Source organism: Mauremys mutica, chromosome 9 (assembly GCF_020497125.1).
Source record: "Mauremys mutica isolate MM-2020 ecotype Southern chromosome 9, ASM2049712v1, whole genome shotgun sequence".
NCBI lineage: Eukaryota > Metazoa > Chordata > Testudines > Geoemydidae > Mauremys > Mauremys mutica.
In genome coordinates this window covers 92,361,114-92,385,890 of record NC_059080.1, presented here as the reverse complement: position 1 = coordinate 92,385,890, position 24,777 = coordinate 92,361,114, and the positions used below count along the sequence as shown (strand labels likewise).

Here is a 24,777-nt window from a genome sequence, read left to right as displayed (position 1 = left end):
TGCATGAAGGCAGTGGAGCCTCTGGCAAGGAACAACTGCCAGGTACACCCCATCACAGCCCCTTTGTTGTCACAAGCAAGAATCCTCATTGGGTCCTCAGAGTGCTATTACAATACAAGTAAGCTGAATTTGCACCCTCGGATCAGAAATGCCTAAAATCATTCTGCAGTAAGTACTGTGTTTACATGGCTATAAAATTAACAGTGGTGCATGTCTAAATTCTTTTGGGATTAAGTTGCAAGGAGGATCAAGTACAGACTATGATATGGCTGAAGAAATCCTGAATTTGAGTTGACTGTCTTATCTGTTCTGGCTTTTCTTTCCCAGCTGATTATGACAGACCTGTGGGCAGTACTGACAGATATTACAGAACTTTCTACTGGATGATGAACCGATGGATACCTATGCCTGTCAGACTAACATCTTTGAGGTTTCTCCATCCAGATGTTTATTGATGTTCAATAGCCTCTGCCCATATCTGCCAGAAAAGACTCCTACCTAGTATGCACATATATTAAAGTTGTGCCTTTGGGAACTGTAAATCTGGCAACCATGTTTAATCATGTAGCCAGAACATTATTTCCAGTTAGAGATTGCATGCTGTGAAGTGGTGAAACAAAGCTTTGGTTAAAAACAACGTTAACACTGCTCTGAACTTTAACTGGACTCATGTGTAATGCCTGCACCCTCCAACCTTTTCCACTTGCTTCTGATACCTAGGAACATTCTCGGGAACTGAGCTGGAGGGAGAGAAACTAGAGGCTTTGTTTTAGCTCATGCACAATTTATACCCATGGCTGAGCCTGGCTCTTTCATACAATGGGTTTTAGGATTTGTGAAGGGCAAGCAGAAACGCTATTTTGGCAAAAGCTTTAGTTGGTCTTAATTCCAATGAAGTCTCATCCTTCCAAGTTAAAAAACGAACAGCCCATAAAAGATATGTGAATTATGCATCCACTGGTGGGTACAGTGGTATCTCTGTAATATACATATTGAGACAAGGAAAGTCAATGGGAGCAGGGGGTGGGCAGGTAAAATTTGTCCCATCATTTGTAATTCTATAACACTTTGAAGTTTGGAGGAAAAACAGATATATCGATACACAAACATATAAAATGTATCAGTCAATGTTCCCCTTTCATCCTAGGGTGACTTTTCCTGATGCTTTCCCACTAGTCCCAAAACTTCCTTAAAAATAATATGATGGAATTAGCACACAGATGTATGAGTGAACACAAAGATTTGGACATTGTATAATTTGTCATAGAAGTATCGGAATAATAAATGATGTAATACATTGCTTGACGTTATTCTTCCCCTCAGAGGAATATCACATTTTTTGTAAGATCTCAGATAAGAATACACATGAAGTCATTTATTATAAAGATACAATACAGACATCAGGACTGATTCATAACACCTATTCATCTTTATTTTAAATGTTTATACAGGAATTGGCTCTCAGAGCAAGACCACTTCAGTTATGGCGGGTAGTCTGTCTAACGCAGCAGCACTAATGCACTTAATCATTATCCACACAACTGCAATCAATCAATAAATAAAACTTAGAAACAATTACATTATTTTTTCCTTATTCTTATGTACCTTATTAAAAGTAACCGAAGGAAACGATTACAACATTAGATTTGCCATACCAGATATGATAATTGGTCCACCTAGTCCTGTACTCTACCTCTAGACTTGAGACTTGATGCAGCATATGTAGCACACACGCACATATATCTCTCTGTAGTGAAGTTGTATTTGTGTATGCTGTTTGGGATGTCTGTCCCTTTTAGACGCTGACCTCCGTATGAACTTCCTATGTGTCCCCCTTTCCTGTGTGCAGGCACTTCCTTCCAGACTACCATAAGGTTAGGCAGTGAGACTTATACATTCATAAACATGTTCCAGTTGTTACCTGTACTTGAATCGGCTGAATGTCTGTTCCCAGGAAGACACAATGCCCATTATCCCAATGAATGTATCGATTAGGCCTAAGATATATGTAGGAGGAAAATTCCTTCCAACTTCTGCAGGCAAACAGCTAACCCCATGAATCACAAGGTTTATTTCTTAATCTCGTTCTCGCCTTACGTTTCTGCAAACATCAATTTGTGAATTGCTCAGTTCAGCATTTATACTCCAGAAAATCCACATTTTACTCTGCACCACTACAAAAGTGTGGAGAATACTCTGAAAGAGAAGATACCTTCTTTGTGTATATAACAAAGCAGCCTCTGAAAGAATCTGCAAATATCTATTACCAAATAGACCAAGATTGTCAAAAATAGAATCCTAGATTCTGGCTCCTAAGACACCTACATAAGTGGCTTGATTTCCTGAAGTGCCGATCACTCAATAGCACTCACTGAAGTTAATTGGAGCTTCTTTGTAGTCAGCAGTTTTGAAAATCAGGCCACTTGTCCAGGTGCGGACAGATAGCCAACTTTAGGCTCCTAGTTTTAAAAAATCTTGTCCAAAGCTTTTATGCTAAAATCTATTTTGAGCAGAAATGTCCTTTTAACCCACCACAGTTTTTATATATAAAGAATCAATGTATGTCATAAATAAAAGAGCTGTGTGCCGCATCCCAGTACTACATTCTAAACTATTTTAATTACTGTACTGTTGACTTGTTAATCACTCCCAGCGGTTATTCTGCATTGCTAGAACTTTAAGCAAAAGGTGCTGCACAATACACACCAGAAGTACTCTGAAGGTGCACAAAATGGCAGCACAAAATGGCACCTGGCATATGGTGATCATCATCATTAGCCAACAAGGAAAGAGAATCTGTGCACAATCCTGTTTGATGCTGCGAGAACTTTGATCAGCAGCCATCGATCAAAGCTCTTCTTCTTTCAAATGGAATTACACAAACATAATTTTCTGTCACATTACAGCTGATGCAGAACACCATATGACTTTATGATTGATGTAAGGGCTTCAAAAAAAAATCATTGACATATGTCACAGCACTGGAAGCAGAGCAGCTAGCTTTTGCAATATTTCTAAGGTGAAAAGTTAAAATAAGTGATGTGAGGGCAGAGATGGCAACACAGCACATTAATTATTACTCAGATACAGAATTTATTCATGCTGCGGTGGGAGGGGACATCATCAGAACTAGTTCAAAACTGTGTGTGTCAAAGTTTGAATCTGTTTGGTTTTAATACTCAACCCCCATCAACCCTGCCACCACTAGGATCTTTCTTTAAGTCCCTTCTTCCTTTTGCTAGTCACACAATTCTCATAGATCATCCCTACACCATAATCTGGTAGCCTCCTGAACTGCCATAGCTAACAGCCAAAGGAGAAAGTTATATCAAATAACTCTAGTTAAAGTCAAGTAAATACGGTCTTTAATGGGGACTGGCAGCTAAACCACTAGCTGTCACTTTCAAAATGTGTGGAGGAGTGACTACGAGCCAGATTACCCTCCTCCTCTAGGAAGTGACAGCACCTCCTGGAGGACCTTCTCACAGAACTTCCTCGGCATCTGCCGCTCAAGTAAGAGAGATTTGGGTCTTCCAGATCTGAACAGTGGATACTCACCAAGGCACCCCAGGAGAAACAGGTTCTATCCCCATAGATACTAGCTCTGACTCCCACTGATGGTCTGATTCCCTCCGGAAACATGTTGCCATTACTTATTCCGCCCCTGTGTTTGCATCCTCGCCTTTTGTTGCTCTGACAGTGGTTTAGAGTTCTCATAATATAATTTTCATAACATATATAAAAGAACTGCATGTAATCCCCAAAGTCCCAGTGTAATGCCTTTTGCTCCTCTTTGAATCTGTCTTCTTGAAAGGAAAAACTGACAGGCAAAAAACACCTTTATTTTGAACTCAGCTCCAGAGAGCATTCTTTTCCCTCAGCTTCCTTTCAAAATTATCAGTTATCCTTATCTTCCCAGTACCCATTTAATGAAGCATTCTGTAAAATTAGAAAGACACTGATGTTCCACTTTTCAAACAATGGGTCACTTCTGATTAAACTTCGATTGAACATTCAACTTTCAATCTTAAAACAAATTGCCTCCTTTTCTTTTTAATTTGGACCCAATTTCCTGCTGCCCTCAGGTCTCTTGACAGTAATTAATTGATTTATGAATCAATTAAAGGGGATGGGAAACGCAAAAAAACCACCTTGCTTCCTTTCATTTATTTATGAGGGATATATGAATTGAAAGCTACTCTCTGTTTACTAGGCTCATTTTCTTGACTAATCCCATCCTTTCCCAATTAATAAGCTATACAGAATGGTTCCCTTTCATTTTCTGGGCACTACATTTGCAATCCCTTGTGTCCTTAGTTACAGTGCTCTTTCTATTTAGATTGCACCTTTCATCCAACACACTTTAAACATTAATTAAACCTCACAGCATCTTTGGGTATTGAGTTTAAAATGTGGAAAGTATCATTCCATGTTTTAGAGAGCCACAGTTGTTGCCATTAAAAATCAGCATTTACCACACAGTGCATTTCCCCTCTACTTAGAATAGCAGGGCTGGCCTTACCATGAGGCAAACTGAGCCGGCCGCCTCAGGGGCCAGACTGGGGGGTGGGGGGTGTGCCACTAGGACCCAGAGTGTATTGTGCCTGCTGCTGGTGCATATGTATTCTCTCTGCTCTAGATGCACAGAGATGGTGGAGTGCTGTGCTGGAGGAAGGAGGGCACAAGAGACATAACAGGCAGGCAGGAGAAAAGGTGAGAGGGAATAACAGAAAGCAGCAGGAGCTGCAGGGAGAGAGAGAAGGAGGAGCCTCTCTAGCACCCCCAGAAGCCTGGACTGATTAACACCAGGTTCTCAGGGAGCTTCCTGTTTCCTGCTGTTTCCCTGAACCCACTTGAGGAGAACAGGCAGTTAACTGAAGTAGTAGGAGCCAGTTAGGCCCTTAAGATGCTGATATCTTCCCTCACTCAGGCCCTGCTACCAGCCTGCTTATTTGTCCCCTTCAATTGAGTGTTGAGAGCCACTATAGCTGGCACAGAACAGCAGTCATGAGTGAAAGAAGAAAACACCCCTCTGGGGCAGCATTCAGAAGAAGAAAGCAAGCAAAGAAAGCTTTTCTATCTAAGCAGGAAGGAGCTCTCCTGAGTTACATAGACACATGTTCATGGTGAGCCTGAGGGACTTCCTTGTACTGCGTGGGCCACAGCAAGAAAAAATTTCATGTTCCCCAAAGACAATAGAAAATAGAAGTTTCCATCCAAACATTACTGGCGTGAAATCCCCAATGGTGACAAAGTGGAGAGGCCATCGCTTATGCACTCAAAAACCCAGAATGCTGCATACTGTTTTTGTTGCAAACTCTTCCAGTCTAATGTTTCAGCCACATTGGGTTCTACAGGAACAAAGGACTGGAAAAATCTGGCTAGAAATCTGGCATGCCATGAGAAGGCAGCAAATCATCAGAGAGCATTCCATAGGTGGAAAGAGCTTGAGATGAGACTAAAGTTAAAAGCCACCATAGATGATCAGCATCAAGAGAAGATTGCATCAGAGTCTCTTTACTGGCAAAATGTTCTGAAAAGGTTCATTGCCATTGTGAGAATGTTTGCTACCCAAAACCTAGCACTGCATGGCACTTCAGATCAGCTGTCTGTGCCAAACAATGGAAACTTCCTTAAAATTGTGGCGCTGATGGCTGAGTTTGATGCATACTCCAGGAGCATCTAAGAAGAGTCATCACTCAAGAAATGTACACACACCACTACCTTGGGAAAACAATTCAAAATGAGATCCTACAGTTACTGGCAACAAAAGTCAAACAGAAGATTGTGGCAGATCTGAAGTCAGCAAGATATTACTCTGTTATTCTGGACTGCACACCTGCCATCAGCCATACGGAACAAATCACTTTAATGGTGCGTTTTGTAACAACAACAGAATCTGGTGAAAATATCCCTGCAATGGTGACTGTCAGAGAGCATTTTCTAGAATTTATTGACATTGATGATACTATAGGAGCTGGTATGACAAATGTGTTTCTTAAAAAGCTGGAAGATACGGGAATTGCAATAGCTGACATGAGAGGTCAGGGCTACGATAATGGTGCCAACATGAGAGGAAAGAACAGAGGAGTGCAGAGATGGATCCGAGAGTTAAACCCTCAAGCTTTTTTTGTCCCATGCAGTTCTCATTCATTTAACTTGGTGGTCAGTGATGCAGCACCAGCTTCTAGTGAGGGCTGCTGAATTTTTTAATGTAATTCAAAGCATCTATGTATTTTTCTCTGCATCAACTCATCGATGGCAAATTTTGAAGCAACATCTGGGAACATCCTCTCTGACACTGAAACCAGAGTGCCACACGATGGGAAAGTTGAGTGAAGGCGATAAAGCCTATCAAACACCAAATTGGGAAGATAGATGATGTCATAGTTGCCATTATGGAGGATAATGCTATGAAAGGAACTGTTCCGTGGGAGAACTGTGGCGGAGGGAAATGGACTCATCAGAAACATACATAACTTCAAATTTCTGTGTGGCTTAGTGTTGTGGCATGACATACTATTTGAAATAAATGATGTAAGCAAGAGACTCCAAGGTGTTGACCTTGATATATCTGGAGCAATGGGACAACTGGACAACGCAAAGTCATACCTACAGTCTTACTGGTCAGATGAGGGATTTCAAAACATTCTGAAGAATGCACAGAAGTTAGCAGAGAAACTTCATACTGAAGCTATTTTCCCACCCATTCAAGAATACAAGAGTCACCAAAGAAGATGACATTTTGATTACGAGGCATGGGATAATCCCATAAGAGACCCCAAACAGGAATTGAAAGCTGAATTCTTTAACCAAGTGCTAGATTGTGCAATACAGTCAGTTGAAGAATGTTTCATGCAGCTCAAGGAACACAGCAGTATATTTGGGATGCTGTATGATATTCCAAAACTCCTCACTATACCTGAAGAAGACCTACACCAGCAATGCAGGGCACTAGTGACAGTGTTGACACACAATGACATGCGCAATATTGATGCAAGTGATTTAGGTGATGGACTGAAAGCCCTTTCAAGATACATTTCAGCAGGATCAACTACAAAGGCTGCTCTGGAATATATATGCACAAATAAGATGACCGCCCTCTTTCCAAATGCTGTTGTTGTTCTGCGCATACTTCTAACACTTCCTCTAACGGCTGCCAGTGGAGAACACAGCTTCTCCAAGCTGAAGTTAATAAAAACACATTTTCGCTCCACAATGACACAGGAGAGGCTGGTTGGCCTTGCAACCATCTCAATAGAGCATGAGCTGGCCCAGACTGTGGACCTTCAGGAAGCAGTTGAAATCTTTACAACCAAGAAGGCACGGAAAACACCACTTTGATTATTCAAACAGATAAAAATGCCAGTGTTTACTATGCAGACAAGAAAAGTTAACTTTCAAATGCCTGAACAGCAAATCTAAGTGTTACTTAAAATTTTTGAACAAGGCATTTTAAGCTGTTAGTTCTCCTTTACTGGGGTAGGTAGCAGAGCAGTACCAGGAGAGTAGTAGAACAGGAACAAGGCAGAATTGAGACCTTTCAAAGTTTTGGCCCAAGCGAGGGGGCATGGGGGCATCATTTGAGCTCCCCAACTCAAAACGTTGTGGTCTGGCCCTGTAGAATAGAAAATAGTTGTGGTATCTTCATCAAATAATTTTCTTTATGCCTGTTAGAAATTAAGAACATAAGAACGTAAAAAAAACAATGGATTTTTATGGATTGGTTTTGAACATAAGAATGGCCGTACCGGGTCCGACCAAAAGTCCATCCAGCCCAGTATTCTGTCTGCTGACAGTGATCAGCATGGAGAGTGCTAGCATCTAAGAATTAGCTATTTTCCTGTTTTCTTCTCTAATGCTCCTTAGAAACTATCAATCATTTTGTTAAAGAACTCTAAACAGGAGTTGGGCCACTCCTTATTCCACCACCTCCAATTGTGCACTCCCACAACTTTTTCCTGATCACATCATTCCCCAATATCATGGCACCAACCCATGTGATGGAGCTCTCTCTCGACAAAGAATGTCACTACAGTAGCTAGTGCCAGAGGGGGTCAGAGAGAAACAAAAAGCACTCGTGTCCTTTCCAAAAAGCTAAATACGGTGTCTTCACAGTGCTTCCAATCCCTGTACCAGAGAGTTCAGGATCTGAATGAAGATGCCCCTGCATGACAGCTCATTGAACTGCCACTAGAACATTATAGATAAAGGACTGAAGAGGAAGCAAATGGCCAAACTGTTCTGAAAAAAAAATATCAAAGACATTCAGGATCTAAATGGTCCAGAAGTCTGGGTAATGACATACAGAGGCTTTCACCTCTAGATTTCTTTTGGGTCACAGGCACTGCAAGCTAGTCCATCTTACAAATCATTTTCAACCTGGAGGGACAGTCTCACGGTTTGAGTTTCTATGCCCACTCAATCTTTAGGCTTTGTTGATATTTCCAACAAAGGTGTCAGCTACTGCAATTTTCATGAGTTTTGGTTTTGGTGTGATATGGACACTTAGCCACCAAAAATTCAAATAAGACCTTATTTCACATCAGCAACTACACAGCAAATACTTAGAAATGACTTTCAGTCTCTGCCAAGCTGGGCTGTATTCAACAAGGGATTTAGAGGTGAATGGCCCTGGGTCCAAATTACTACTCTCCTAAATCATGCAGTTCTATAACTTTACTATTTACAAGTGACAACAGTGCATATGTTATAGATGTATTTGCAGGACCACAAGAACGGGGATGGGAGAGACATCACGTAACCTCCTTCCTCTGTGCATCTTTGCAGGATATCATTAGGCAGTGCGTGTGTGTATATAAATACACACATATGTATATGCATATTATGCATACTCCCGTTAATTGCATTTGCTGAACTTTTGTTGACCAATGCTATCCCACAATCCCATAGCCCTGTGCGTCCCAGCCCTTCCATCTCCAATCTTTCCACTTGATTCACAGGAACCGGAAGCAACCTCCTGGTTCAAATACAGCTGTGCATCATTTAACCCTTCATTTCCACGGGGACTCCTCAACTGGAAACACAGGCTATGTTCACACTACAGCTTATGTCAGTATAAGTTACGTCGCCTGAGGGTGTGAATAAGTCACCCCCCCAAGCTACATAAGCTACACCGATCTAAGCACCAGTGTGGACACCACTATATCAGCAGGAGAGCATCTCTGGTTGGCTGAGAGCATCTGCACTAGCAGCGCTACAGTAGCCAGCTGCATTAATGCAGCTGTACTGCTGTAAGCTTTGTAGTGTAACCATAGTCACAGCTAACCTTATTGTGTGTTAGCTATGGCCAGCATTAAGAAGAAGGCCTACATTACTTGCACTACTAACTGGCCAGAGGAACACAACTGGATTCTGGTAAAACTGGAGTGAGGAGAGAAAGATATTTGACTTCAGCGAGAGTACAAGAAATAACTAGGTGTCCAAAAGAATCTCAGAGAGGCTGGTGGTGCTGGGGATCCATCAGACCTCCATTCAATGCCAGGAGTGAGTCAAGCAGCTCAAGACTGACTACTGCAAAGCCAGCGATGACAACCACACCTCAGGGAACTCCCCTTCCTCTGCCTTTTCTACGATGAATTTGATCGGGTGCCAGGAATGGCACAAAGCACAGAACCCACAGCGCTGCATGACAATCTGCTGTTCAGGGATAGCAACCACTGGATCAAGCAGACGAAATAACCCTGGCGCTGACGCCAGTCCCAATCAGGTTATGCCACCAAAGTAGCTACAGCACCTCCTGGATTCATATTCAGAGGACCTGTTTGGGGATTGTAACACTTGGTAAGGAATTTTGTCAGTGCCTGCCCTGTAGCCCTGGGTGCCTCTGTACTGTGCAGAATTGGCTCAGAGACCTGACAACAGCAGCCTGCTCACAGCACAATGATCTCACTCTGGCTTCCAGCAGCCCAGTTACTCCCTGCAGGGTGGCGCCCAACAACTCTTCTGGTCCTGAATCTCCCCAAAACCATCTTCCCTTCAAGGTCTCATCTCTTGCTGGAAGCTCACAGAAGTTACCAAGTTCGCTGCCTCCAAAAACAGACAGTGCACACATAAGCCTGTTCTGTTTGTTAAAGAATCAGACCTACTCCAATATAACAGCACTGAGCGGGTTTGTAGTAAAACTAAGAATACATTTAGTAACAGAGGACACAGATTTAAGTAATTTCAAGCAAGAATGAAAGAGATATGAAAGTGTTACCCACAAAAGCAAAACAACATGCTTACTAGTGTCTAAAACTAAATTCTAGCAAGATCAATTTATTACTCATGCCAAATTGTTAGCATTCTCCAACACAACTGGCTATTCCAGCCAGGATCCAACCCCCACAGAATCAAATTGCTGGTTCTTTTGTTCCCCCAGAAGATGGATACACTAAAGTCTGTCAGCAGCTCCTTATATCTCCAAAGTTCATCTTTGTTTTCAAAGTCTGGAAGCCCTCCTGGGGGCTCAGCATTTCTGTGTCCAGCATGGAGCTGATATGTTAATTTTCAAACTCCTGTGGTTTACAATGCAGTGATCTTCCAACAATCTCCAGTGCAAATGAGTAGCCCATTGTCTCACTTCTTGGTCACAGCTGGCTCAGTTTGCAAGTGAGCTGGAAGAGTTGTTTGCCTTTCCCCTTTGTCTGGAAAAAAACCTGTTTTGCCTCCCTTGTCTGTTTATACTCTCAAACCATAATATCCATCATTTCATCTAAAGCATTGATATGTACATTTCACAGTGACATTAATGACCAGTGTGGTGTTCCTTTTCAAATGATATATTGCGGGACACCTTTTAAAAAAATATCTTAACAACAGTGTCTGAGGTATATTGAGCTGGTCAGGCCAGCTGAGTTTTACTGTTACATAGCAAAGAGCCCATTGCCATCTGGCACTGGACCACTCTTAGGATTACAGGAAGGGCTGAGCAGACAGCCCACAGCTGAACCAGCAGAAGTAGTCGTTTTGGAGCTGGAGCCTGGTATGTTTGGTCTGCCATATTTTTAGTTATTAATAGTACGAATGGGAGGGATTTCCAGGGTATGTCCAATTGAAGTATTGTTACAAGCTATGGGCTGTAGTGTGCTTCTGTTGAGCTCAGAAGTCATGCCATTTCTCCAGCAAACCCCCCTTTCTCTTCCCCAGCACCATGTGGGGTTCAAAATGGATACCAAGAATGGGAGAGAGTGTTAAACAAGCAGTTAGCATGAAATGTTTACTAGATACATGCTTGTTGTTAGAATGATGGGTTGGTGGGTATTCTGTTTGTGAACCTTACATTCCTTTCCCCGCTTGTACCGTGCTGCCTAGAAATCAGTCATTCTGGAAAGCTGGACTCTTCTGAGCTATCTGTATTGTCAGCCCAAATGGTATAGAGGATGTATTTAGTATTGTGAGTCCAAGTAGTATTCAATCTGTGGTGACGATATTATGAGCCCACATGGTAGCAGGGGATGTATTTAGTCCTAGGTTGCTAGTCATTTGATGTTTTTTATGCCCACTACCTTTTGGTAAACCACAGTCCTGGTTGCCTCACAAACTTTCACCGACACAACCCCCTCAGCTGACTTGCCAACACCACATTTGTTAGCCGTGAACCCATAGTGGTCTGGGGTAGCCAGCTTCCAGATGGCTATAGCAACCCACTTCTGGACTAGCTTGGACTCCCTTATGTGTGTCTCCTGATGCTGTAGGGTTGGGGCAAGCTGACCACACAGAACAGCTACTTCTTCATGTGAAGGTTCTGGAGCCACTGCTGGTCAGCTCAGGTCCACATGACAATATGATCCCACCAGTCAGTGCTTGTGGGCCTGCTTCAGAAGGGCCAGTCTACATATGGGGTGTCTGCAGTTATGACAATGGACAGAGGAACATCAGCCTGTTCACAGATGTCTTGTCTGTACCCTCCCTTCCCTCCCCCGCCCCCGAGAAGTGCCTTGGTAGGACAAATACTGATGTTGAAATGTCCACCAATATCTCAGAGATGATCTGCCCGCATCTTAAAACAGCAGCAAAAGGGCAAGCTGTTCTTCCACCGGCACTGGATCCAGGTTGCAGGCTCCACATGCAGGGAGTGCACAGACCCAAAAATGGGTCCACTGGATGTCTTGGTGGGCTAAGAGCACTTCTGCTCAAGTGCTTTGGGATGGACAGAAACATTCTCCCACAATATACCCTGAACCAAGCCCTAGAGCAGTACAGCTAGCAGGGGCATTAAGGAGATTAGGATATGCCACTCTCCAGGGGTGTGTCCAGGATAAAATTTGACTCCTTTTGGAGAAGCACACTGTCCCCACATCCCACCCCACAGCTGGGCAAGCTCTCTCTGCCCAGCACGGCCCCAGGGCCAGAGGAGCTCGTTCTCCCCCTGTGGCCAGAGGAACCGTCAGCTCCCGCCGCAGGCCCAGGGCCAGAGGAGTTCTGTGCCCCTGCCAATTACTGGGGAGGCTGAGACATTACTTGCCCCACTCTTGTGCATGCCCCTGTTCCCCCGCCCCAGCCACTCATGACTGCATAATGCAGCATGGATACATTGTTGCTGGGTATGATGCTCACATAGCAATGCGATATAGACACTCAAGTGTGAGCTTGAAAAGAACAGATCTCTCCGTCTCTCAGATCCAGCCTTACTTTCCAGTACAAATGTACCCATTTTGGCAGGCTCTGCAAGGAAGTCTGGAGAGAGGACCAGACACACACACCCTGACCCAGATGCAATTAGACTGAGTGGCACATATGGAAGCACTAGTCTAGTGCTTCCATCATTGCTAAGTTCTCCAAAACAAACAGAGAGGGACGGGGTAAAGATGGGGTCAGATCTATGCTCTTTTCACCAACACAAACCAGCACAACACAAACCTGACCCGGCACAACACAGAGGGTACCCATGTAGTAGTGTAAAGGGGTGTCAGACCCTTTGTAGAGGCAGTTGCTATGCTGGGACCAAGAACTAATCTGTTGTCCATTCATACAAAGAATCTGTGTCTGTTTTGTCCCGTTTGCCCTTTCGTAATACAATAGCAAGTGGTTTAGAGTTGCACCAGGCTGGGGGAAACACATACACAATTTCTGGAAATTGAAAATTAAACAAGCAAATATTCCCATGATCTCTCAAAACAGAAAATGTGTAATTGGGCAACTGAATCCACCTGTACAGTATGAAGCACAAAGTTGTGCCAGTGCTCAAAACTTATTACCCAATAGCAGATGCTGACAACTGATTGGCTTCATCTGTATTCAGGACCAATGCCAAAATCTGTCATAGCATGAAGGAGAAAGAGACATAAGAAGAAAAGATAAAGGGAGAGCAGTGAGCAGAACAAAAATACTTCTGAAATCTGCACTGCAGGCTCTCTCACTAATTCCTTCTTCCCACTTATCCCAAGTCAAGCAACTGGCACATGGTGCTTTGGCAGCAAACACACAATTGTATGCTTCTGTCAAATAGGTGTTTCATCTCCTATCAGCAAGAGTGCCAGCTTTCTCTGTTGTCTTTTTCTTTTCTTTCTTTTTTTTTGGGGGGGCGGGGAGCGGAAGACTCACTTGGAGAAGCTTCAGAGAAAGACAAAGAGAGAAAGCAGCTCATAAGCTACTACTTTTAATTCATTATCAACCTTCTGGCCAATTTTTTTATGAAAGTTTGTATGATCTGGGAAGCTTTCCAACTACATCTATAGAAAAGTGGAGCATGCAACACTAATTATACCAAGGGCCAAATTCTGTTCTCAAATGCATGGGCCAAGTTAACGTATAGTGTAACTCCCTCAGTATCAATGAATGTATGACATTCAGGTATCCAAGGGCAGAAGTTCCCAAGGAAAGGATTTGGGGCACCCTCACCAGCAGAAGTTACATACATTCTAGTTACACAATGGATTTAGGGAAAGTTAGAACCTGTTTTCATGAGAGCAGACCACAGCTGATTTCTCCCAATCCAGTAAACGGACTGTGACATCTAGTATGTTTATGTAGAACATATTCAAAAGGAATGTGTAAAGTGAAGTAAATGTTGCTTTGCATATGGAAGCTGCCAGCACAAAAATTATTTAACAACAAAAAAGCATAATTTTGTCATTGGCTGTGACATAACAGTGCAAAGGAGCCAAAAATATCATTGCAAGCAGTTTTGCCTTCTCTGCGAGAATGAACACATCCAGAGAAGGAACTTCAGCCAAGAGGCTTTTCTTTTATAATTTCCCTATTTTGTTCGGCACTAAAGAACATTCAGTAAACAACAAAAACAAATCTATTGCTTGTTTACTTTGTGTTAAGGATATGCACTGACCTCATGAAATCACCAAAAGCAACTGCACATGATGGAAGACATTAATAATGCCTGCCCACTCAGAACAGACAGAGAATACAAGGCACAGAACTGAAGTCACTGCTGAGTAATTTGGTTTACTGTTAAGCTGAAATGTAGCCAGACAAGCTCAAACCAACAATCAAAGAATAGAAGAATGCAAGCATTCTACATTTGTTTCCTTTCATTTTTTCTTCTTCACAGTTAGACGCAAACTGAAATGATCGCTGACAGAACCATAAATTCAGAGAATGCCAGAAACAGGATGTGGTTTTTGATCTAGTAGGATGCCTGCCTAGCTTTGTTCCTGTCAAGGACCTTGCTACCTTATTTTACTCCCTGCTACTTGACTGCAGCACTGAGGGTACAGTGGGTATAATAAGTGGTAGTGATGGCCCCAACCCTGAAGTTTGCAACCAGACTGAAACGTCTCCAAAGTCCCTGGAGCTTAGGAATCAATGTTCCAACTCAGAGCTATCAGATGATAGTGGTGAAGAAAATATGATAGAGGTCTATAAAATCATAAATCGTCTAGAAAAAAAGTGTATTCCCACAATACAAAAACAAGGTTCACACAATGAAATTAATAGACAGCAAGGATAATACAAACAAGAAAAAGTACTTTTCCATACAATGCACTATTAACCTGTGGAACTCATTGCCATAGGATGTCATGATAGCCAAAATTATAACTGGGATCAAACAAGAACTAGATAAGTTCATGGAGGATAGGTCCATCAATGGATATTAGCAAGATGGTCATGGATGCAATCCCATGAGGCAAACCTAAACCTCTGACTGCCAGAAGCCAAGAGAGGAAGATGGGGTGGATCTCTCCAAATTTGCCCTGTTTTGTGCACACCCCTGAAGCACTGGTACTGGCCATTGTCAGAGACAGGATACTGGGCTAAATATACCATTGATCTAACCTAGTGTGGCAGTTTTTAATAATGTAGTTGAGTATATTCTTGCTCAGTGGCATCTAAGCATGCCAAAATACATTGATATGTTGTGGGCAATGGCTATTTACCACTGTCACATTCTTAGATAAATAAATAGTGTTACCTCAGTATTTGCACTCATAACAAAGTATTCCCAATATTAAGTATCTGAGACAACTGGCAAGTTTTAAAGCATGAGCACTTTACATATACATATCCTATATACATATACTGTATGTACATTTAAACCCATGATAGATCTATAGCTCTCATTACCCATCTGATTTGTACCTCTGTGTCATCTTTTATACATTTATATGTTATTCAGACTTGCCATTAGCAAACCCAAGGAACTCAAATATTTGTGAACATTAAAATAATGCTCATGCAGAAACTGTGACATGCCTGCAGGATCATACTAGGTGCCTACGCATATAGCAATAGACTCTAACTTTGTGGGTTCTCTGGGATTCAAGCACCCACAAGCTGCCACTAGTGAAACCGGAAGGTGGAAAGCATCCACCGGCAAAAACAAAGTTAGCTCTTGTGGCTATATGTACTGAATCCTGGCAGCAATGCAGTTGACAGATACATATGTTAGGAAGCACAATGCTTTTATTTCATGAGTTGATGCATAAAACTTCCAGTTTTTATCTTTTGTGCTTAGCGTAAGGTATTGAATTTACTGCACAGCAGAATGAGATCCTCCTTTTATCCATAAGCCAGATAGTGTGTGTGGGTGGGACTGTCACCATGCTGCAATACCAACTGGCTTCAGTTTTTGCTAAGAACAATAAATATCTGTGTGGGTGATAGGATGATTTATTCCTTGTGTCAACCATTTCTTGGCTTTTTAAAGTGGGGAGGAAGGAGGAATGTGAAATTCCAATTCTTCTCTTGTAAGTATATTATGAACTTTTAACTTGCCCAAAATTCACTAGAGGTCTCATACACATGAAGCTACAGATTTATTCAACTTATCAAAACAAACGTGTTTTTTTTTAAATATTTTAACCCAAATTTTGTAGCTGAAAACCTCTCTTTATAGTTTACTTCTAACAAGCAACGTGTTTAATAGATTTTGGCATTTAAATGCATAGTTCCATACAAAGATGTTTTCAGATCTGCACAAATGTTAGCGATTTAGTTCCAATGAATCTAAATAAATTTGACTGGCATATGGAAGTTTACGTATTCCTGTGATATTTAGATTAGCCTTTAATAACCTAAGTAGAGAACAAAATGCTCTGTACAAATATTTGGAAGATGATGGGTATGCTGATGAGGTAAAGCTGTGTATTAGCAATCTTTCATCGTTCTTCTAATATTACCATTCCTGCCTGTTGCTGGGGATGTTTTTAACATACAGAACATGCTGGAACAGGAAACATCTTAATACAAAGCCTATGGTTGCATATAATGACCTGATGGCGTTTAACATGGAGTATACTCAGACCCTCTGGCATCTGTCAATTTTGCAAAATACGTTGGGTCAAATTAACCTCTGGTCTAATTTTATTGGAGGGATCCATTTGTCCTTTTGCCTGGAAGGTGAGTATCATGATCCTTCTTCCATTACAGTGAGGGCTATGAAAGAATCCTCATCTCTGAGACTGAGGTTTCTACTGAGATTGGCAGAAGGACTGGATTTTAAGGATACTACTGAGTTGCATTTCAAGGACGATCTTGGGTTCTTTGGGCCTCTTCACTAACATCTTACCTTTCCATCTATCTCACTCCTTCTCTCTTCACATGCTACCTGCTTAATGATCTCACTGACTCCTCGCAAATACTATTCATACAACAGGAAGATAAGGAATAGAGAAGGCTCCTATCTGTGACCCGGAGATGAGATCCAATGCTGTGTTGGTAGGAACTTGTAAAACAATAGTACAGTACATTCTGGAGTAATCCCCAAAAAGACAACCATTGAGAGCCAGAGTCTGAATTGAGAAGTGTCAGGAATTGGCTCCCAGCTGCAGAAACTCTGACAGAGAAGGGATGCCCCATGGAATCATCAAAATAAGAGGGGTGGTAAGTGGCAATTTACAATAGGTCACAGAGAAGGAGGAGGGAGTTATGAGCTGGAAGTGGGAAGCCATGTTATACAGAGAAAAGGAACAATCTTCTGCACATCCCCAAATATACTACCAGCTCCTACATTATTTAATTCATGTATGTTTGCTAATATTTAGTCCTACACCTACATTCCTGATTTGTGTTTTCCATTTGTTTCATGGTTATGCTAAATGCAGTGGGATTTGCACCTATGCATTCTGAACTGCAATTAAGTCCAATGTATCCATTCTTTTTCAGAAACATTTTTGCTTCAGCACCAGAATTCTTGCTGGAAAAACAAAGCCAGGAGATGAGATGAGGAAAGGCATTCAGCTCTCTAAGGGTCCAATCAATCATCCATTAAAGTTAATGGGAAGACTCTTATCAACTTCAGTGGACTGGTGAATCAGGCTCTAAATTATGGACCCAATTTCAAGCATAAACCACATAAAAAGAAACAGCTTGGGACGTCATCGCAGGTCATCTCTGTTTAGGAAAACACCAGAATTTACACTGGGCCAAACAAAAGGAAGACACGAGATGCACATTTCCAGTGATTAAAGCAAAATAAACAGGCTTAAAGAAATATTCTGAAAAAGAGCTCTTTAAAAATAAGCCCACCAAGCATGATAAGAATTAAATTTATGCAGGTGCAGTAAGTAAGGTTGGGATTTTTCAAAAGACCATAAGAGTTAGGTGCCAAAGTCCCACTGAAATCCAATGGGAAAGCCTAGATGCTTTGCTGGATCAGGGCCTTACTCTGCAAAAGATTTACAAGAAATCAAGACTCAAAGCATTGGGTAGGTTTTTATTTCGGCTATTTGTGGGATCATTATAAATGAGCAAAAATCCACTGTATATTCTTTGTAAAAGTGGGGTCAGAGGACTAAAAGATCTGTTTATATAAGCCAGGGATTCTTTCTAAGCTTTATTTTTGACTTAGCCTCAATTCTAACTGCAGTTTCATTAAGCAATCACTGCCATTTTACAGCCAGGTACCAACTGAGGCAAGTGCAGATTTTTTTTAAGATCTCATACAGGAACTTTAAGGACTTTTTAGTGTTGCAAATTGATTGGTCTCATGATTAATAGCTATAAAATACTGACTGAAATGAGCCCAGTTAGACAATTTAGATTCTTCATTTTCCCAAAGCAGCCACAAAAGCTGCAGCACAGCTGATCATTGCCATATCTCTGTCTTATACATATACTCATTGTATCCAACAACCGCCATCACTGCTCCATTAATTAGAACAACTCATTTGCCTTTCTTTGTTTTTTTACCAAAAAGTAAGTATAAAATGAGTGACAAATGAATTGCAAAAGACATTTCTTTAACCCACATCATGAAGTCAGCATTCTAGCACAGATGACACAACAAAAAGATCCTTGCCTTTACCATGAGTGTGACTTGCTGTTTTTTCCCCCACAACACTGGTCAACCACGGAGCTGAGAAAATGCCATTCCATTTTCTGTGCAGAGTTTATTGAATTTTAGTTACATCCCTTTCACACTAGCTCTCACTTTGTTTGCTGTCACAAACATTTTTGCAGTGGTTTTACTGGCAGAAGAAGCAAATTTCAAAATCACACGCAAGCTTATTTGAGGAAAGTGAATGATAAATTTGCTTCGAACAATATTCACATCAGAACTGCTTTCAAACTCCTCTAGTCAGGGAGCAGGAACAATACCATCAGAATAATATGACAAAGCACAACTAGTGAGCATCCTCACATTTTAAATGTCAAATAGACAAAGAAGTGCTGATGCTCAATCCACATCTTTAAAAAAACGACAACAACAAAAACCAATCAACTACTCGCTGAATGGTTGTATACTTGATAATGAGTAAATATGAGGAAGTTTAATAAAAACTGAAGGAAAAAGTGAAGACAATTGCAAACTCACCATATAATTTAAAGGGAGAAAATAAATACCTACAGCTGGTCCGAATCGTGATTCTTAGGAAAATGACTAACGCTAGGAAAGGGAAGAAAGTGTACAATCCAATTGGAAAACTGAATCCAAGAGGCGGTAGGGGAGATGTGCTCCTTTCCAGCATTCTCTCTTTCAACAGCACAGATTTCTGGGTATGCAGTAGGGACATGCCACAGTTTCACCCCTCCCAAATATTCATCTTTGATAGGTCATCAGTTCTGGATGTACTAGATGCTCCAACCACTTGCCTTGGACTCTGTACGCACCGCCCATCCATGGAATAGCAACCACTTCTTTCAACTTCCACTTTCAGTGTCTCTATGATGGGGGAACCATTATTTGATGTTATGCTGTCAACTTTCTGCTCCAGCCTAGGCTACAGTATTAGCAGTTTATTCAATGATTACTTTCTAAAATGTATAATTTTATCAATTGCAAACATAATGAAATTGTTATGAATTTTCAGTGAATTACAGAATCAAGGAACCTCATCACTATATTTTACAATAAAATAGCACCATCTCATATTACAAATGCACCAAAACAAATTGCTCAGGGAGAAATCAAATTTCAAAGCAACCATTTGGGAAATGAAATTCCGATAGATCTTGCATGTCATCTTCTATGGAATCCTTTTAGTGTCAGGAAGAGAAATTTCACCCTCATTAGCTTTCGCTAAATGTCTTATATTTCCATTATAGAGAGACTCTTGTGGCTTTAATCAATCTTGTACTGAACATCAAGTTTTCATCCTAATGGATTTGGCTTAATATCATAAAGTACGCTAGTACATAAGCAAAGAAACTCAAAACTTCACAGCACAGAATGGAAAGGTCAGTTTTTTCAGCATTTCTTGTAGTGTTGTATTTAGTATGATGTATTGGAAAGGTCTACAAACCATGTAATGTGCTTGAAGATAGACAAAGAATATTACAAGGAATAATTAAGATAATCGGATTTCGGGAAAAATTCTCATCTCCAATCTCGTATTATATACTACTCTCTCTTCATGAATGGTATTCTCAATTCCACCCATGGAACAAGAGCAGAATATCATTTACGATGTGAATCCAAGAGAAGTTTTCATATAGTGATTAGAAGAATCTGAGCTTTTTTAGGTGGAAAGAATTTTTAAGATATATATATTTGCACCATATATCTGCTGTAAAATGGCTTGATCCATAAGACAATTAGAGTCTTTCCACTGACTTGAGTGAATTCTGGATCAGGCCACAAAAAGAGGTCATAGATGAGCTGTGACAGGGTGTACTAGGCCCTGAAGCCCCCTGCTGGGGGTTTTGAAATTTGTTTTCGTTCAGATACACAATGAAAAATTATTTTTGGGGGGGTGATAGAGAGGGAACAAAATCTCAGAACAGCCAATAGCCTGGTGGTTAGCGCACTTCCCTGGATGTTCAAGTTCCTGTGTCTCCCACATCCCAAGTGAAAGCCCTAATCACTGGGCTATTCTGGAGTCTCTCATTCTCGCTCGCTTGCATCCTGGACCTGATTCACCTCCCTAATTAAGTTTTTATCTAAACAGATGTGTTTCAACAAAACATTTCAGTTTTGATTAACTGGCATTTTTCAATGGGAAATAGCTTCATCAAGCAATAATAGTTGAATCTCGGTATCTTTCTTATATTTAGTCTGTTCTGTTTAACCAGTATTGGAACAATATAAATCCATTGTCCCTAATTTCCTATGTTTTTTTAAATAATGAGGAAAAGCAAGGCAACTTCCATTCTTTATACAGAACATTCTATAGGTTCATATTTTATGGAAGATTAGGACCATAGTCTCTCTGACTTACTCGTGATGAATAGTACCTTACTCCATGAGCACTCCCATGTTACACCTATAGAGCTACTTGTAGAGTAGGGGACTACTCAACATAACAGTGGCAGAATTTGGCCTTTAGTAATTTTCTTACCATCTTTAGCCAGGCTCCGCCTACATTTTTGTAGATGAAGTTGCGAATGGATTGCTAAATGCTAATTCACTGGAGAATGAATTGTAGAAGTTTGCACTAACCATCAATAGTCCCTGTTCTCAGAACAAACACACTTCAGGTCATGATAGTGGTTTAAAGAATGAAAATAAATAACTTTCTATGTACTGCCCAAAGTATACAGATACAAGCTCTATCATCCTCGTAGCTATTTATTAATATCTGTTTCACTAATTGTAACATTTATTCCTTAGGATGTAACCCTGCACCTTCACCTGCTCAGTGATTAAGTTATCTGTAAAGCAATGTCTCTTCATCACTTCACCCTTGTATCGCATTGAACTCTTTCCTCTGCACAATTAGAGGATTAGGTGAAGATCACCTTCAGTCATACTAGCTCAGATAACAATCACAAGGGATATCAAACTTCATGCTTCAGGGCATGATATAATCTACAGGAGGCATGAAGAAAAACATCCTCCATACCTCCAGAATAATATTGTACAGATGGCCAAGTGTAGGTGGCCTCCACCCCTAGCCTTTTCTGAAACATCCAGCCTAGCCATCTAGACTTAGACATAATACCAGACTAGATGACCCGTGGTATGTTCTTGCATGGTAGTTTATATGTTGAGGTGTTCATAGAGAAAAACCTTCAGGATTATGTAAATTTTGAGACAATGCCATTTGGAAAGGGCCGAATCTATAACTAGTTGATAGGTACCAAGTACAAAGAGGATGTTAACAGAACACTGCAAGGCCATTTGTTATTCTACTAAATTGTTCTTCCATGATATTAAGCAACACTGTATTCAAAGTTATTCACATTGTTCAAGAAGACAATTCATACAATTAGTGTGTTGTCTTATAAAACACTGAGTCATTAACTTTAACGATGGCAGTGTGTTCTTACTAGCAAAATCAACTAAAATGTCTAGGGGAATATTTAAGAGACCACTTCACATAGAGCAATGTATTAATGCATTAATGGCTTCTATTTAACTGAGCATCTCTTGAATGCACTGCAAAGGGTTTAGTAAGCACTTAAGTATGGTAAAGACACTTAAAAATGCAGCCCCTTTGGATAGGCAAAGAAAAATGGAATACGCAAAATGGACGCATGCCAGTTAGAGGGGCACTGTAGTCAAAGAGGAAGTAAGGCAGGATGCATAGATATCTGTGATTCAGGCTCATAGGTTAAAGGTAACTCTAGTGGCAGTGAGTTAGAAAAGTAGGAAGCAGTCAAGTGGATGACTACTTGCAGGGGTGTATTTGGGCCAGCTCATTTTGGATTCTGGCCTCCTTGTCTTGGGGTGGGGGGTAGAGGGTGGGAAATCAAACCTACATGCACACGCTGCTAGATCTCTCAGCATTCTTTCATCTCATTAACCACTGAGTGCAGATGCCACGTGTATGAGACCTAGAAGAAATAAACTGGGCAGCACTAAACATCAGCCAACTCCATCACTTCTGAGAGAACCCAGGAAGTCATTCTGAGCATCTGCTCCTGCTCACAACGAACCCTCAATTTGTGGGGTCCAATAAGCACCAGCAATTTCAATCGTCCCCTTCAACATATGCATGAGGTAGCTCCCGCAACTCACACATCACTTTTGTGCAGAGGACACTCAGCAATACTCCTCAAACACAGCCTCCATTGTTTCCAAGGTCTCCCAAAGCCTGGAAGAAATAAACCAATGGAAGAAAAGCTGCTGGTCCAAAAATCCTGGGAGAAGAGCAATGAGAAAAGGGAAAAGGAAACTACTTGGACATGTTTGTCAAAGCAGTGACATCCCCACCACTGAAGGTCACATAGCTGCAGATCCTCAGGGTAGCACACTCCTTTGAGTCCTGCTGAACTCTTCATTACTCTGGACAGAGAGCAGAACAGTGGGAAAGACTATCTTCTGACACATCCACTCAGACAAGGACCCACCACTCTGGGCCAGGTCTCCAAGACTTAATAGTCAAACTACTGGAGCTCATTCTCTCTTGAGACGATGAAGGCAGAAGCCAAGTGGCAAAAAGTAGCTCACCCTCTTAAGCAACTGAAGCTGAAAAGAGCAAATCACTTCTTTGTCCACATACTCGCTGTTCACTTCCAGACTGAATTCAAAGTCCTAGTGACTATTCTATCAGACCCTGAATATTTTCGGACTCGCCTCTCTCAGAGGCTGCTTCCCTTTATATGATCTTTCAAAACAGCACTCTGCAGGACTAATGCCATGGGAGAAGCTAGGTTCAGACTCTCAAGTGTTAGATGTAGAGAATGATCTCAAAAATGGGACCCTGGGGAATGCCTTGCCGGAGGGTATTTAGCAAAGCCCTACTGCAGAGATTCAGAACAATATGCTAGATCTACCTTTCACTAAAGATTATACAATGTTGGTCATAGTGCAGAGAGATAGGAAAAGGACTGTACAAATAGAGGAGAGAGGGGGTAATCTAGAATTGGGGTAAAGATAAGATCAGGTGACAAAGTTCTGAAATGTTTAATAAATACCTATGGTGCATGATACAGTGGTGACAGACACCTCAGAAATACTTACAATGGAGACAGATCAAGTACTTAGAAGTAAAAGAAGGCAAAGGTCCATTGTGGTAGGGGGTTTAGTAAGCCTTAGGTGCCCCTATGTTTTGTCCTCCATCATAGACCTAACAGACAGGAGCAGTAAGAGTAATTGTGATACTACTGACAGACAGACATGGTATCACAGGCAGGGGTGAACTACCAGTATTTTGGGTTAGTAGCACAACAGCTGTGACTGTGTCGACATGATTAACAGTGATACCAATTCTTTGTTTGCTAAGGCATGCGGTGCAAAGCTTTTAGTGCAATAAGTATTGTAGTTGGGACAAGGATGTACAGTGCCTAGCACAATGGAGTACTGGTCCATAACCATGGCCGCTAGGCACCAGGGTAATACAGATTATTATAATATTGAATCTTGTTAGGCAGACTCCACAGACTTTTAATTTGTTTTTAAATACTGTAATTTGAACTGCAAATCCCATTTATGCTACTGTGTGATTTGTCAATAGATCAGATTATAGGTCATGGGACAAACCAGGGTTGAAATATTTACACTGTGAGATAGAGTTCTTTGCCTTACACATCAGATGGTTTGCCAAGATAGCTGGACCACTGGCTGTGTTGTCTTCCATAGTGTCATCTTGATATACTGTATATACAAGAATGCTTCACAAGAGCCCTGCTGGAGGGGAGGGAAGAAAACTCCAGTCAGGAATTTACAGTGGCAGAATCAGTGTTTGTTTGCAATACCTCCAGCTGCTTCCCATTAAAATACATGTTACATTCTCAGGTAAATTGCAGCTCAGATGTTGCAGCAGTGAAGACAGACTTTGTGACTGCCCCTGGGGAATATCTGTCTCTCTTGCACATTGTTTACTGGCTGTTTTAAGTTCTGTGGGCATATTCAGTCCACCTTGAATCAATGGAGGGAAAAGGTTTTTTGTGTTTTTTTTTTTTTAAACAAGGCAATAGCAGTGGGGCAGCACAGTCAGCCAAAAGGACGGTGACAGCTGGGTGGTAGGTAGCACTTTTCTTGATTTCCATTTT

At 41.3% G+C, this 24,777-nt stretch overlaps 1 protein-coding gene across 3 annotated transcripts in view; it reads right to left on the bottom strand.

Annotated features, from left to right (window-relative positions):
• Window positions 1–24,777, bottom strand: part of NAALADL2 (N-acetylated alpha-linked acidic dipeptidase like 2) — a 907,975-nt gene that overhangs the window by 133,278 nt on the left and 749,920 nt on the right. The window lies entirely within an intron of this gene.